Here is a 14,901-nt window from a genome sequence, read left to right on the forward strand (position 1 = left end):
CACCAAGTGACTAAACAGTTTGCTCACAGTCACACAGGAGAGGAACGTGGTGCTTCTAATTCAAGCTATGTACCTTTCTTATTCCCTCTCTGCACGCTCAGCATCGTATAGGGAACCTCGAGGTTTGGGTTCCTGTGTTTTGCAAAAGGTACAAGAGCAAAGATCTGGACCTCTCTGACAAGTTCATGGTCCCCTGCACATTGCCTGTTATGGAGCTGTGCTTGTACTTTGGCCATATTTAAATTCACATTTAAATTGATTTTCCTAAAATTATGCTCATGTTGCAGAGCAGGTATTTGTTCCTGCTAGGCTGAAGTTAACCTTAAACGCTGCGCATTTTAAAAGGCATTCACAGCATTTCATCACTGAAAGTTTTGCTTTGCAAGAGGAAAGATTGCCCTTTTATATGACAGTTACAGATGGAGCCATAGGAATGCCATCAGGTTATGGTCCAAATGAATAGAGATGGTTTCTTGAAGCTCCTTGGACATTGCCTAAATACACCTGAAGAGTCAAACTTGGCCAGGTCTCTGTACATGGGAACATTGGCACAAAGAAGGTGGCAACGTTTTGATAGGAAAGGGACAAAGATTGACCTCTGCTGTGCTGTAGGCTGATCATCATCGTTGCCATATAGAAGTTGCTTTCAGAGAAAGGTGCATTAAAACTGTAGCACAATTCACCTGCAAAAATGGATTCTTCCCATGTTGGCTTTTCAATAGAAAACCACACACCAGTCAGCAGTATTTTATCAATTCCCTAATTCGTGTTCCTTTTGTATTCTTCACCCTGTGTGTAATTCAGCATATGATGTTTGGATTTTGTGTGGCTGCAATGTCTCTTCAAGCTCTCTCTGCAATGTCGCTTCTGTCTGGTGGCACAGAGTTATTTTCCAGAGGTGAGATGGATTTAAAAGGGCATTTAAAGCACCCACGGTGTTTCATGTTTCTGTAGTCAACAGGTGACAGGTAAACTTATGTGTAGTAACGTAAAAAGGGAAACTTCCTTAAACAAAAGAATAATCCCATTGTCTTTCCCTTTCAATCACTGTGTTGGTGCAGAAAAGCCCAGGCAGCATTCTCCAATTGCAGATCACCTGAGTTCTGTTTGGGGTGGTTTGTTTTTTTTTCGGTTGCAAATGTTTATTAGGTGATAGATGACACCTGTGTTCCTTGGGCAGTTGTGATGCAGCAGAGGGGAGGCCTGTGTCTGCATGAGAGCTCATCTCATCAAGGTAAGCCAGTTGGGTTCTTTCTATGATCATTTGATGGTGTGTTTATTATGGTGCTGAAAAAGCTTCTTGAAATTTGTTTCTTTTTTTAAGCATGCTTGTGCGTTTCTGTCACTTGAAAGAGTTACTTAAGGCTCTTTGGTTGTGATTTTTAGAGGGCAGACCTGCTTGCCTCCCTTAGGAGTAGATGCTGGAGAACTCTATGCATCAAAGCGGTTAGCTGTGTAATTTCTGAGTTGCTGTAGCATCTCTTGGTCCAACCAGGCTCTTGGCAGGAGGCCTGAGGGAGCTGCTTGGAGGTTTTGTTCTGTGATGTGTGGATGCAAATTGGGAATTTGCCTTTTGGTGTGTCCAGGCTTTTCCCTATTTCCAAGTGAAGCTGTCCACGTTCTGGGTCTGCCCTTTGTCCTGGTGTTATCAGCCCCCTCTTTAGAGCTGTTGTTCTTTTCACACTTGTTTCAAACAGAGGTAGTTTGGGGTTAGTAGAGCTGCAGGAGCCCAGTTTCTAGCACCGTTTCCATGTGGATTTGCTCGTGTTGAATTAAGAGTGAACTTCTTTCTCTCAGTGGAGCTGCTCACAGCGTTGGTTGCCTTTATCTGGTCCATATTTTATTGAAATTTGCATGAGATGAAGGATCCTTCATGCCTTTACTCCGTCTCTTTGGGTTGTTTGAAATCAGCCAGAAAGTTTGGGATTTGGAGAACACAGAGTGCCGGAAAACAGCATGCATTGTTTTGTTAAGAAACTGGGCTAAAAAAAAAAAAAAAAAGCAGCTTTTGCATTATTTGTGCTTTGATTTCTTTGGGGCTGGTATCTCTAAAGACTGTTTTGCTTCTGTTATCAGTGTTTGTTAGGAAGAGGAATGCAAAGTGGTAAAGAACCCGAATGTACCCCACGTCTCGGGCACATTGATTTTATTATTATTGTCTGTACCAATAATATGTTTACTGCAGTTGCGTATGTAATAGCTTCTCCCACACTTTTCCTGGTTGTGGTTCCTTACAAAGCTGTTTGCATGCAGCCCCCAACTGAAATCACAGCAAAACTCCAATTACCCATATAAAAATCAAAAGAAATTGAATTTTGTCTGTGTTTGTGGATTTTGGTGCAGGAGCTACTGGCCTGTAGGCAGCAGCAAAGATAATTTTCCCCTGCCCCCAGCCGTGTTCTTGGTAAATACAAAGGGGGGGAGCAGTTGCTGCTGGCGTATTTACAGGCTGAACAAACAAAGCACAGAAGGGGAAACAGAGGCATTGGAAATCAAGGTCTCACACAGACTTAGGGGACAATATGGATCTTGTGATGCTTAAGGCAGTGCTGCATCCCCTGGGCTACAGTTCTCCTGTTAGGCCTCCTGTAGGTACTTCCTCCCTTTCTTTCACCCATAGTCACACTTGCTTCTGCTCTCTCCTTCACACACGTGCTTCTGCTAAAATATTCACTGGGAGTGTGAAAGCAGCTGCTCTTGTAAAGAAACAACCTTGTGTGTTATTAAGACAGTGCTCCCAGTTGCTGATGTTGGGAGTAGCTACAGATACTCCCCATAAAATTGCCCAAAGGAAATGAGGTATGCAGCTCTCTCCTAGAGCACTATTGTTTGACAAAGATGGTGTGCAAAGGGTTAAAGATTACCAGGGCTGGAGATGACAGGCTGATGTGCTTTCCAGGTAACGGGGATAAGCTGGAGCTCATTATAAATGGGATGAGCGTGAGCTGTCTGTAGGATAGCAGCACCTCACAGAGGGTGGGGTGGCTTTCTTGGAGAGCAAGGAGGGAAGGAAGGACAGAGGGAGGGAGGCTTTCTTCCTCCAGTGGATAGGTCTGAGGATGGCAGCTTTGCTCATTTATTATGTCCGCAGCAAGGCTGTGCTGGCTAATCGATACGCTGCAGTGGAGGGTTTGATGGTGATCATACATCCTGGGTGTGGTGTATGGGCTGATCTGAAAGCACTGCTGCAAAGCTGTGATGTTTCATGTTGGTTTTTTGTTGTTGTTGTTTTTTTTCTCTATTAAGCTGCTAAGAGGGTCCCTGTAAGTGGCTGATTTTTGTTCTTATTATTACTGTTGTTATTGTCTTCTTCCTGAGGAAGGCAGTGGGAAATGGCTGCCTGGCTGAAAGAGTCCCTATGAAGCTTTGTGCTTTACATCCATCGTGATTATTTTCTGCATCCAGATGATTCAAAAGGGGTGAGATTCTAGAAACAGGCATTTTGTGATGCTGGGAGGTGAAGCATTTACCTCCCTGTGTATAGGAAGGCTATAGGCCTCTGTTATGTACCTGAGCGTGTCTGCCCTGCCAAGCACTGGTCTTCTCAGCCCACTCGAAATGCCAAGTTTAAACCTTTGGAACACATTATTTTCATGCTCTGCAGGGACTTTTCCGAGAGGATTAAGACACTTCTCTTGTGTATTATATGAAAAGAAATGTTATTCCCTTTAAAATAGAAGTATTTGAGGAAAAAAATGCTCATAAGTGCACTACAACCAAGTATTGCATCTCCTAGCACGGTGCCAAGTGCTCTTGCTGTCAGGCTCCCAGGCTTTATAGTGCTCTCAAACCTGTTCAAAGTCCTCCTGAATTCAGTCTGAATTGGGTGTTTGTTTTAAGATAGGGTCCAGCTGAAGATTTATCTTCCATTTAGGTAGCATGTACAGCACAATAGGTGGACTCCAGTCTCCTTTCTACACTCATTTGATGCAATGCAACGTGGGGGATGGCTGGACCTGGGAAGCGTAACAGAGGCTGTAACTTGCTACCTAGATGTGCTGCTCAGTGCTGAGACTACGACTAAGATGGACCTCAGGCATCTTTCTAAATGCTTTCCTGTCTTAGAATTCTTAGCAGTCAAGTTTTAATTGCCCAGAGCCACACAGAAAGGTTGTTGCCTGAGCTTGAGCAGCAAAACTTGGAAGGTTGTAGGCAAAAAGAATGAGCACTTTGCAGAGAACTGGCCTGGTTCTGAGATGCTCTGAGATCGGCAGGGCACCCAGTGCTGGAATTTCTCTGGTCTCACCCATCTCAGGATGTTTTGGTTCATCTCAGCTTGTGCCTCAGTCTCTCAGGTAGGATGATGGGGAAAGGAGTGTGGCTGGCCTTGCCCAAGGGACAAGAGGGGGTATTTTGTGAATACAAACTGGTATCTGTTCAATGGTATTCAATCTTTGCAAGCCAGTAAAGTAGTTTAGGAGAAACATTTCCTATAGCCAAAATAGAACTAGAAACAACCTTGAGAGTTCTCTTTAATACATATATTCCTACTAAATAGGAGCTGTAAATGGTTTCCAGTGCCCAGTGGCTCTGTAGGTGTCTAACCATTGGTTATAGGGTAGAAGGATGCCCAAAGTAGCTGTGTTTTCAGAAACTCAGTTCCCATACCTACTGCTGGCTTTCTTTTGTCTTTTCCATTACCTCTAAATGCTTCCATGAAGAAAATGCAGTTTTCTGTTTTAGGAACTTGCACATTAAGAATGTTACACTTTGAAAAAAAAAAAAGAAAAATCCCTCCAACGTTTCCTTTAGTTTTTCCAACCTCTTGGCCACCTATCCTCTTTCTCCTTGCTTGACTTTGTCCTAGTTAATATTCCAACAGGTGTTTCCTTTTTCAGTGGAATTTTTTAGGCCGATGTCTCAAGAGGCCTTCTGCATAATAATGCTGTATTCATTATGTGGCAGCGTTACTGGGAGAGAACTTTATTTTCTTAACCCCACCATTTCCCCTTCATTCAGTGAGTGTGGGGGGTGGCAGAGTGAGCGAGCTGTGATTTTTCAGCATCTTCTGCTGCTCTGTTTTCTGATGGGACCTCTGCCCAGCACCGTTTCTAATGAGCCCTGCTGGGAGGGTGACAAGGATTAGGGAAGGGAGAAAGGAGGCAGAAAGTTTCTCTTACACCATTTGCAAGGCATCTCCCCTTCTGTCTCCTGTTTCATTTTCCCATTGAGAGACTGCTGGAAAAGCACGGAGTTTAAGAAAATAACGAAATTAAAGCTTGCTGGCAAAAGACTCATCCTTTTTGTGCCCCCTGGCGCCTTCTGATATCACTAGAAATGCAGTCTCTTGTTTGTGGGTTAATAGGAGTAGTTCATTAATTCCTATAGCCATTTGGAAGAAGTGTTGGGGTGATTTCTCTGCGTCTCGTGGAATTCAGCCGTTTCTGCCACTGAGTGGAAATGTACGCCTGAACGTAAAACTGAGGAGCAAACGTTTTGTTTTGAGATTTTTACCAGCCTTCAGACGTTTTTAGAGGAAGGATGGAGGATCTGAGAACGGTGTCAAAGCTCTCCCACAGTGTGTGAAATACTTCTCTGTGCTATTGGTGCTCTCCTGTAGGTAGGGTTGCTGATAGAACTTTATCTGGCCAAAACTAATACAATGTGATGCTCTTTCACCTGTCTGGTCTGGACTGATGTGAGATCCCGAAGCAGTTCTTAATATAAACCAACCTTTATTTTGATGGTATGTACCAAGTCTTCAAAGCTTGGGCCTGGGTTTCCCATGAATGGGTGGAAGTTACCTATTGCAAGGAAATCCTCTTGTGGGCACTTCTCCAAGGAGGGAGAAAAAGGATTTACTACCTTTCCATTGGTGCTGTCAGGCTTTTAAAATTTCCAGATAAGTCCTCCTTGCAGAGTTTATTCAAAACACACTTTATGTACATCTGGGAACGTTATTAGTAACTGATGAGCCAGTCTGTAGATTTTCATGTGCAGAATAAGCAGGAGGAATAATGGGTTCTCAGCTCTGTAGATTTGGGGGTTTATACACATAAAATAAGCAGACTTGTTTGTGGAACAGCAGCAATCCTGTACCTATCCAGAATATTAGAAAATGGAAACAACTAGTCAATTAAAATTGCAATATTTGGAGTAGAGACTGAATGGTGCTTATCCTCCAGCATAGAAAACTGCTCCTATAATCATCACTGTGGTGCAAAGAGTGTGGTGCTCCACTGCCAACAGCTGTTCTGCATGCTGCCAGTGGCAGCACTGCAAGGAGGCAAGCTGAATTTCCTCTGTTTTTAAAGCATTGATCCCACCTATGAAACGAGAATTTCTCCATTGGCTGGGAGCTCTCACTTTAAGGCAATTGTTTTGATAGAGATGCACAGTTCCCTATCCTATAGGTGAGATCATACCTGTGTGGAGTTGGGAGATCTTTTTTTTTGCTAGCGAAGTGGCCAGTAGAGAAATTTTGGCATTCTGAGCGTTGGGTGTTGATCAGTGGAGCTATGGATAGGGGACCCCATATGGAGAAGGAATTTAGATGGTTCTTCCAACCTGAGACCAGGAGAAATCAGGACTCTACGTGCCAGTATTTTCTTCTACACCACAGATGTACAGTATTGCCTAATTATATATTACCTATGGCAGAGAGCATGAGGGAAGAGGGATGTGAATGCTGAAGTAATATAGACTCTGAATAGATCAGACTTTTCTGTTATAACTCCATTAAAAATTGAGTGCACAGTAATGTTGTGCTATTCTTAGTACAGATAACTTCTAAAAAGGTTAAGACCAATAAATTTGCTTGCTGTTGAAGAGCTCCTAATTCTAGCATGGAAAGGGCTAGGTGACCTCAGTGTAATGCTACAAGTTATTGGAAGCAAGACGACTGCAATTCTTGGAACCTTTAATATCGATTGCTTTAGTAAATCACATGTTAAAAGGTAGTCTGACTTGAAAGGTTCACATTGAATGGAATTAAAAAGTGAACTGATCAGATTCAGAAGTTAAAAATAAAATGTATAAAACCCAACAACACGGCAGTACTGCTCAGTTCAGCTGATTTGGTGCTATAAGCAAACATGGAAGGTGAGATGACTGTGTTTACTTAAGGCTTTTTTCTCACGTACTGCAGTAGCCAGACATTAAAGGCATGGTGCTCTGAGAGACTGTAGCTGTAATTTTGGCAGTACAGCTAAAATTATTTTCACAGCAAAGCTTCCTTTCCCAGGTAAATAATGCATAGAGTTTTTAGATTGAAAGGAATGACCAAAATCCAATGGGCCACTGGCACACACCTCGGGAGGATCCAAACCATAGGCAGCAGGATGCTCAGAATGCTGGCTGCAACTCATGCTATGGTGTGCATAAGTCAGTCATACACTTGCATGGCTGACCCATATGTAATGCTAAAATGCCATGACACTTTACAGAACAATCTTCACTAGGAGAGCAGCGTGCTTCTGTAAGGTGGACTTTGTGTTGCATGGCAATTACAAATGTTTTTCAATGTTTTGGATTATGAATAAATGTAATTACTTACTGATTCCATCCTTTATGTTTACATTGTGTAATTACTAGCCACTCTCGATGCTTCATAATAATTGACTTCATATTGATAAATAGATTAGCTAATATGGTAAATGATTATTCCCTAGTAAATGAATCAGTATGCTTTTGATTTCAAGTGCCATTAACAATAAATGCATGGATTCAGGACAGCTTATGCATTTTGCATTAAACAGCCCTTGAATCAACACCCAGGAAGCAGGACTGGCGCCCAGGGCTGCTTCCCCATCCTCGTGTGTGTGCTGATTTCTCGTGCTGTCTCTCCCCAATTTGCTCTTTGTTTTTCCCATTGAGGCTCAACTCTAGTTTCTGGATCCTACAGCAGACCATGAATTTATCAGATGTGTTTGCTGAAATTCTGCACGTTGAGCTGCTGCAGAATGGAGATGTGGGACTTTTCAGACGGAGGAAGGGAACTGAGGCTCCTCCCCAAAAATAGCTGGCTGCAACCCAAGGCAATTTTGGGTCCCTGCTAGAGGCTTTGGTACCTGAAGACCCCCTATGTCTTTTCTGGGTCTGACCCAATCTGCTGAAGGAGTTGACAGTCAAAATGATTTATGGGAGTAAATTCTAGACCATATGTTGAGTGAAATCTTGGCTCCACTGAAGTGAATTGTGGGGGAGGTGGGGACACTGGCCTGGATTTCATGGCATCAGGTTTACAGCCGCTGCCTGGGAAGGGCAATGGGATGCAGAACAATTAGAGGCTCTCACTGGCAAGGAGGTGGGAGAGAGTTGTAAGCCCCAGTTCAACTGTTCCTTAAGCCAATGGTGAATTCACTGTTTTAAGGAATCAAAGAGTTGTAGGATTGAACCAAGTCATGACAATATGATTTTCTGTATGTCTGTCATATGATCTAGATTTATTGTCACTGTGTGAAGTCCCATTGCTTTCTTTTTTTTCCCCTTCTGCAGTTGCTTTATTAACTATAATGCTGGCTAGGTGATATGTGACACCTCCAACATTAACATACGTTTTATAACATAGAAATACACTATTCCAGCCTCATTATAGGACCAGCACTAAAAAAAATTAAAAAAAAAAAAAATACAATTAATGCAAACAAATTAGAACCAATCCTTAAGTGGATATGAAGATACAGTTCTACTGCATCACATCCAATTTGCTGAGTGTCTGCAGTTGCTTTGCATGAGGATCCCAAATCCTGAAAATGTTTTAGCATGTGCTTAGCTTCTTAGCTTTAAGGTGAATGATTCTCCATGGCTACTTCCTGTGCCCGTGTCAGGGTGAATTTGTGGCTGAGCACAGAATTCCCCCCAGACTTTTGCTCCCCTGCAGCACGTTACAGCTCTCCCAGCAGCCAAAATTAGTGATAGGTGCACCTGTAAAATTGTAAAGATTGTTCCTGGGACTGTGAGGAGAGATGTCTGTGCAGACATATTCAGATGGGAAAACTTGTTGTTGTTCTTCTCATTGTTATTGCATGGACTGGGTGCATAGCTATGGGACCAGACCTTGAGGTCCCTGACGAGCAAACAGTTCTGGATACTTTTCCCTTTGAAGAAATGCAGTGTGTTTGGGTCTAGTAAACTAATAATCTTCTAAAGGTGTTACAGAGCTTACGTGCTGAGAAGGAATTTCTCTTAATGCTAACATTTGAGTTTGCTTATTACAAATCTTTTGCAAAGTAGCGAAATTCTCTGTATTGAACTGTGCTGTTGGCTGCTCAGTCTAAAGCAAAATAATTCCTTTTTTTCTTTTTTTTTTAACAGTTATCTCCATCCAGTATTTCTTTTTTTCTTTTGGTTATTTCATTTTCTTCGTGTTTTATCTCCTTCTCTTTCTTTCAGTACAGATAAGTCAGAAGCATGATGCTGTTAGTGTGACATCATGATGCAGTTGCATAAGTCAGCTGTTGCAGCATACCAAGGATTTTTCTCTGCTAAAGCTGAAATGCAATTTGGGATTATTTGTGTGTGAAAGATGAATGCAAAACTCACATGCTGGTGAAGGAGACAGATGATGGAACTGAAGCTGGTAGATGCCAAAGGAGGGCTGGAGGGACCATGGGAGCATCATCTGCTCTGCAGCACAGCGCTGGCTCTCAGGGACCTTGGGAAGAGTGCTGGGGTGATGTGTTCACCTTGGTGGGGAGATACAAGATGCTTGTGGGTGCACCTGGCTATGGAAACATTGACATGGTCAGGTGGAGGAGAACTGTAGGAAGTTGGATGACTCCAGGCACTTTTGGTTGTTGGCATAGGCCTGCATGGCTGTGTCTAGGAACTGTTCTGTCTTCCTCCAAAGGTAAAGTTACAGCATGTGCTCGTTTTACCCTAGCTTTGTGTGAGACCTTTTTTAAAGCACAGCAGGAGAGAGTAAAGCAATCCAGGATGGGCAGATGGTATAGAGGAAAGAGTTGCCTACAGCTGCTGGGAGCAGCAAGTAACAAAGCAATGGCAGCCAAAACACGAGCACATCCAGCTATGGGATGGGGAAAGGAGAGAGCTGGTGTTTGGACGAGGGGTGGGAACAAGGTCAAGTGCTCAGCATTTGCTCAGCCTGTCTGGGAGCTGAAATACATTTGTGTTGATTTTTATGATCCCTCCACACTGCATCTCGTAGAAAATCAGTAAAGAATTAGCAACTATAAACTGTTATGTTCTGAATTTTGACAAAATGCGTTGACTTAGGCTGTATTTCACTAACCAGCTAAACAAGATTGATTCCCAAGGAGCGTCTCTGTGACTCCAGGATTTAGTGAGAGCTCTTGACTCTCATCCAGAGCAGAACAATTCTGTTCTTCACTATCAACAGAGCTGTTGTCAAGAAAGATTTAGGAACAAATGAGCTCAAACCTTAATCTCTCCACAGAGGTACGGCAGAAAGCATATTTGTACGCATTTCTTCAGTGCCCACCTATCGAGGAGTCCTTGAGCAAATTAACCTTTAGGAAAACAAAGCCTGTGGTTATGATATAATCAATGTTTTCTGGGTGCCGAGCCGCATGAAATTGAGACCCCTATGGAACAGTTTCATGAAATTTAACGATAATAAAATCAGTAATGGAAGAATATATTGGAGCACCTCGAGTACTTAAGAGACAACAACTTTCTTGCTTTTCCTGGATTTTCTTTTTTTCCAGCTCAGAGAAACTTATAGCAAGACTTTGATTGTATTAAATCGCATAAAATGGCCCAAAACATCCTTATAATCATGATGACTCCTGATGAAGATTGGAACTTGTATGTAGTTTAGAGCAAAGGAGAAGACCTATAAAATACCTGTTGCATCATAGAGGCCATTCAATTTTTTTCCCATTATATTACATAGCTTGCTCTGCATCTACAGCTATTCCAAACAACAGTGTGGTCCCCTCATGTCATACAAGAAGTTGAGGGCTAAACTTGAAGATGAATGTGATGCTCCTAGATCAAAGAGCAGGGTCTTAAAAACAGAATTATCCCCTCTTTCTGAGTCCTTTAAAAAATGTATATTGTAATCAGTAAGAGAGGTGGATTTATGACGTGAGAGACTAAACAATCTGTAGTTCTCCTTTATCACCAGCATCTCACTCTCTCCTGCATTCCTCCTGAGCTCATGGCTGCTCTCAGTCATAACACACATGCAATCTGTGAGGGGGACATGACCTATTAGGCAAGAGACCAAAACGGGATGCATAGCTACTCTGGATGTACCCCATCTCCACAGAACAACTAATTAACAACGTAATTTATTGTTCTGATGGGAGTGACTTGATACACAGTAAATCTCGATAAGAATTTTGAAAACCAAGATATTTTTTTTTGTCTTGATTAAAAAAAATAGTTCATTTAAAAATCCCTTTCATTTGAAGACCAGTTGTTAAGATGATGAGGCTGGTACTGAACAATAAAAAGATCTGCTCTCATAAACAGGAGGAGCGCTATTAGGGAATGGAATCTGAGGATCCCACTCATAGCTGCTATTCCTTTCTCTGCTCTGCGATATCATAAACCACCCTTTGAAAGCCTTCTTTTATGAGATAATTTTTGGATGACATAGGTGCAGTAAGGTATCAACACCTGCGTTTTTAGTTTCTGGGATATATTGGTGCCAGGTGGGGAAAAAAGTGGGAGATCGAGTCCTTGCAGCAACCTTTGCAACTGGATCTTTACTGCAAGAGAGAGAGAGACAGCGAAAAATAGTCAACATTATTTCAGCACAGTGGGGAAGAAGGGATGAAAGCTCTGCAAATGAATTCATTGTGACAACCTTTGTGAAGAATCTGCGTGCTTGATCTTCTAAAAGATTTAATAATTCTTTTGATAGATTAAAGAATAAACTGGGTGGGGGGAGGAGAGGAAGTTAACTTTCTTTTCCTGATTCTGTCAAAATAGTAAATAAAAAGAGCAAATTCCTAAGTTTAGTAAGCTTTTCTCCTTGCAATCTCTGTTCTTGGGTGTTGGATGTGCGGCACGTTATAGGCAGACCATTTGAAAAGCAGTCGGAAATGTGACCCCTTCAAATAAAGGTTGTGGGCAATGATCTAATGTGCTTATGTCCAATGGAAATTGATCTAAAGTAATTGAACGTTTAGAAATCAGTATTTCCACCATGTAGTTGTTTATGAACTCAGATGCATCTCCAAAGAGCCAGACCTTCAATCACAGCTGATTTGGATTTTTTTTTTTTTTATTTTTTTTGTTTTTTTTTTCCACTTTGCCCATGTATTCTGTTGCTTGCTGAGACCCTGAGGTTTCTGAGCATACTGGAATTTTCTCCTTTTGGGGCAAATATATTCAAATGGCCTCAAACTGATGAAGTCAAGCACTGACATGTTTAAAGTCAGTGCATGAATATTTTCTTTCTGCCTGAAAAACTGGGCATCTCGGGTTCTGTCCGAGGAAAAAAAATGGAATTTAAAATGGTTAGATTTTTCTATTAAAGGACGTTTTTTAAAGTTTTAAATAAAATATGAGAAAAATGTTTTGGGGAAAACCAAACCTCTCTCATTTGTAGAAGCTCTTATCACCAAGAAATAACAGATGTTTGTTTTAGGTTGGCCATTGGGCTACCTTTAGCTAACAAACAAACAAAAGACAGTTTTGACTGGTACCAGCTGTCATATGTGTAAGTTAAAAAGGCTAGGGAGGAGGTTAGGAGAATGTATAATCATTTCCTCATCAAATGCTGAACAGCCTTTCGTATGATAAGACCCCAGGGTCCTACAGAATGAGCCAGAAACTCATCTGGACCAGAGCTGAACAGGAAGGGCACTCAATATAGGCATCTATTTCAAAAGACTCCACATAATGAAGATTAATTAGACCGTCTTTACCTATCGAAAGTTAAATACATGCATCCAAGGCCTCAGGCTTCCTCACACTACTGAACAGTTTCCATGGAAAGCCAAGGAGATTACAAAGTGGTCGACAGAAGAAAGAGAAACAAATCCCCCATACAATTACTTTAAAAATGTACCAAGGTTGACTTCGCTTGCTCACATACAATATATAAAACCCCATGACCTCTACCATCAGCCCAACAGCAGCACAGGGAGTGAGGTCATGTTGTGGTTTGCACTAATGCATCTGTCTTCTCCAACCATTTCAATATTATCTGCTTTTTAAAGGTGGAGGGCATCCTGTCCCCTTCATTTCACGTAAGACATACTCAGATATACCTGATGGTCTTCTCTTGCCACACAAAAGGATGCTTTCAAAAACCTCTCTTTATTCACCTTGAATCCATGGTGTGAACTAAGTTTAATGTGGATTGAAGAGTTTTGAAACTGTACCTATTCTCTCAGATCTGTTTGTCTCCAAGACTTTGTTTTGTCTACAGCTCAAAAGAATTCTGGAGTGATCTTGTTATTTGCTCCTGCGGTTTCAGACCTAGGGTTTCAACTAATCTCCTTTCAAAAGGCACTAAAGGGGAGTGAGACCAAATGCAGCATATCCTCTACTTGAGAACGTTGCAAATGGCCGGGTATGGCTTGGTTGTACTTCCCAGCCAGTTTTAGGCACTATTTAGGTCCGATGCAAATGGTACTTATAGAGCATCTCAATGGCATTGTAGGGATTGACTTCATAAAGTACCCATTAGGGATAGGCTGTCCCCCATTGCCACTTCAGAAACAACAGCATTGGCTATCAGCACAAAGATATCTAAGGCTGTGAGTGGAAAGGGAGCCAAGCCCTGGCTCCTCGCAGAGCGTCTCCAGCACCTTTGGGCACGCAAAATCCTTGTAGTGTCTTATTGTCAAGGCTTCTGACTGCTCTCATTAACTTCAAGTGGAATCGAGTGTGCAGCACAATGGAAAACCAAGCCCTTCACTTTCTTAAAGTGATCTTTTGGTTTTCATATTTATTTGCAAAACAGGGTAATGTATCCTGAAAAAATGTTTTTCTCCTTGCGCGGAGTTTTAGGTAGGCGCATCTAGGAAACGCATGTTCTTCCAGCACAATGGCAACTTATGAATAAGATCATACTTGTATTTGCATTAACACGGCTGGCTTCTCCAACCAGTTTTACATAATCTCCTTTTCAATGGGTAAGGGTGTCATTTCCCCTTCATTTCATACAACTGTGCTTTGAAAATGTAGGGAGGAAGTATTTAAAGAAAGTCCGCATTTTATGAAAGGGAAAATTGCCGACGTTCCTTTGTGTGTCTCAGTAGGATTTGGATAGATTACTCATACTTAAAAAGGAAGGGAGCTTTTGCCTTCTCTTCTCCTTTTTTAAAAACTTGCATTAACATGATGTATTGACATATTACAAAATCTAAGGAATGTTGGAGAGCAAATCAACCACGAATTCATCTGCAAGTTGCAACAAATTCTTAAAACGTCGTCACCTTCTGAAATGAAATTGTCACATTTTGGATACAGGCAACTCTAAAAAGGTCTAAAGCGTCTCGTGTTAGATAGGGACAGCGGCACCCTCTCCCTCACTTTATCTTTCTATCTTCCTGCTTTAAAATTGTCTTTTTTTCTTTTGACCCCGTGAGCTTTGTACAAGCGCAGCACGTTTTAACAATTTTCATAAATCAAGCAACTGGAATAGATTTTAATACAGAATTGTATTACTGCAAGAATGCAAGGCATGCGGGCTCTAAGTACTAACATTTCTATTAGTTGAACGGAAGCCAACGCTTTGGCTGTAAGCATGTTAAAGGAAAATAATTCTCAGCTACGTTCCTGGGGTCTCTGATGTAAGAAATTCTCCCTGTAAGTAACTTGCAACTTTTTCAAAGTTGTCCTTGTCTCAAGAGCATTATGATGGGTCTATCATAGCTAGAAGAGGATGTTTTATTCTTCACGGCCAGATATGAAAACGTATGAAACTTTTTCTCTCTGTGTGACATTCTTTGATTAAAAAGTTACGTAGAATACCAAACTTCAGTGCTGCAAGGAATCATCATTTTTGTGATACCT

Source organism: Centrocercus urophasianus, unplaced genomic scaffold (assembly GCF_019232065.1).
Source record: "Centrocercus urophasianus isolate 14NV4802_14NV808 unplaced genomic scaffold, USGS_Curo_1.0 seq_37, whole genome shotgun sequence".
NCBI classification, from domain to species: Eukaryota; Metazoa; Chordata; class Aves; order Galliformes; family Phasianidae; genus Centrocercus; species Centrocercus urophasianus.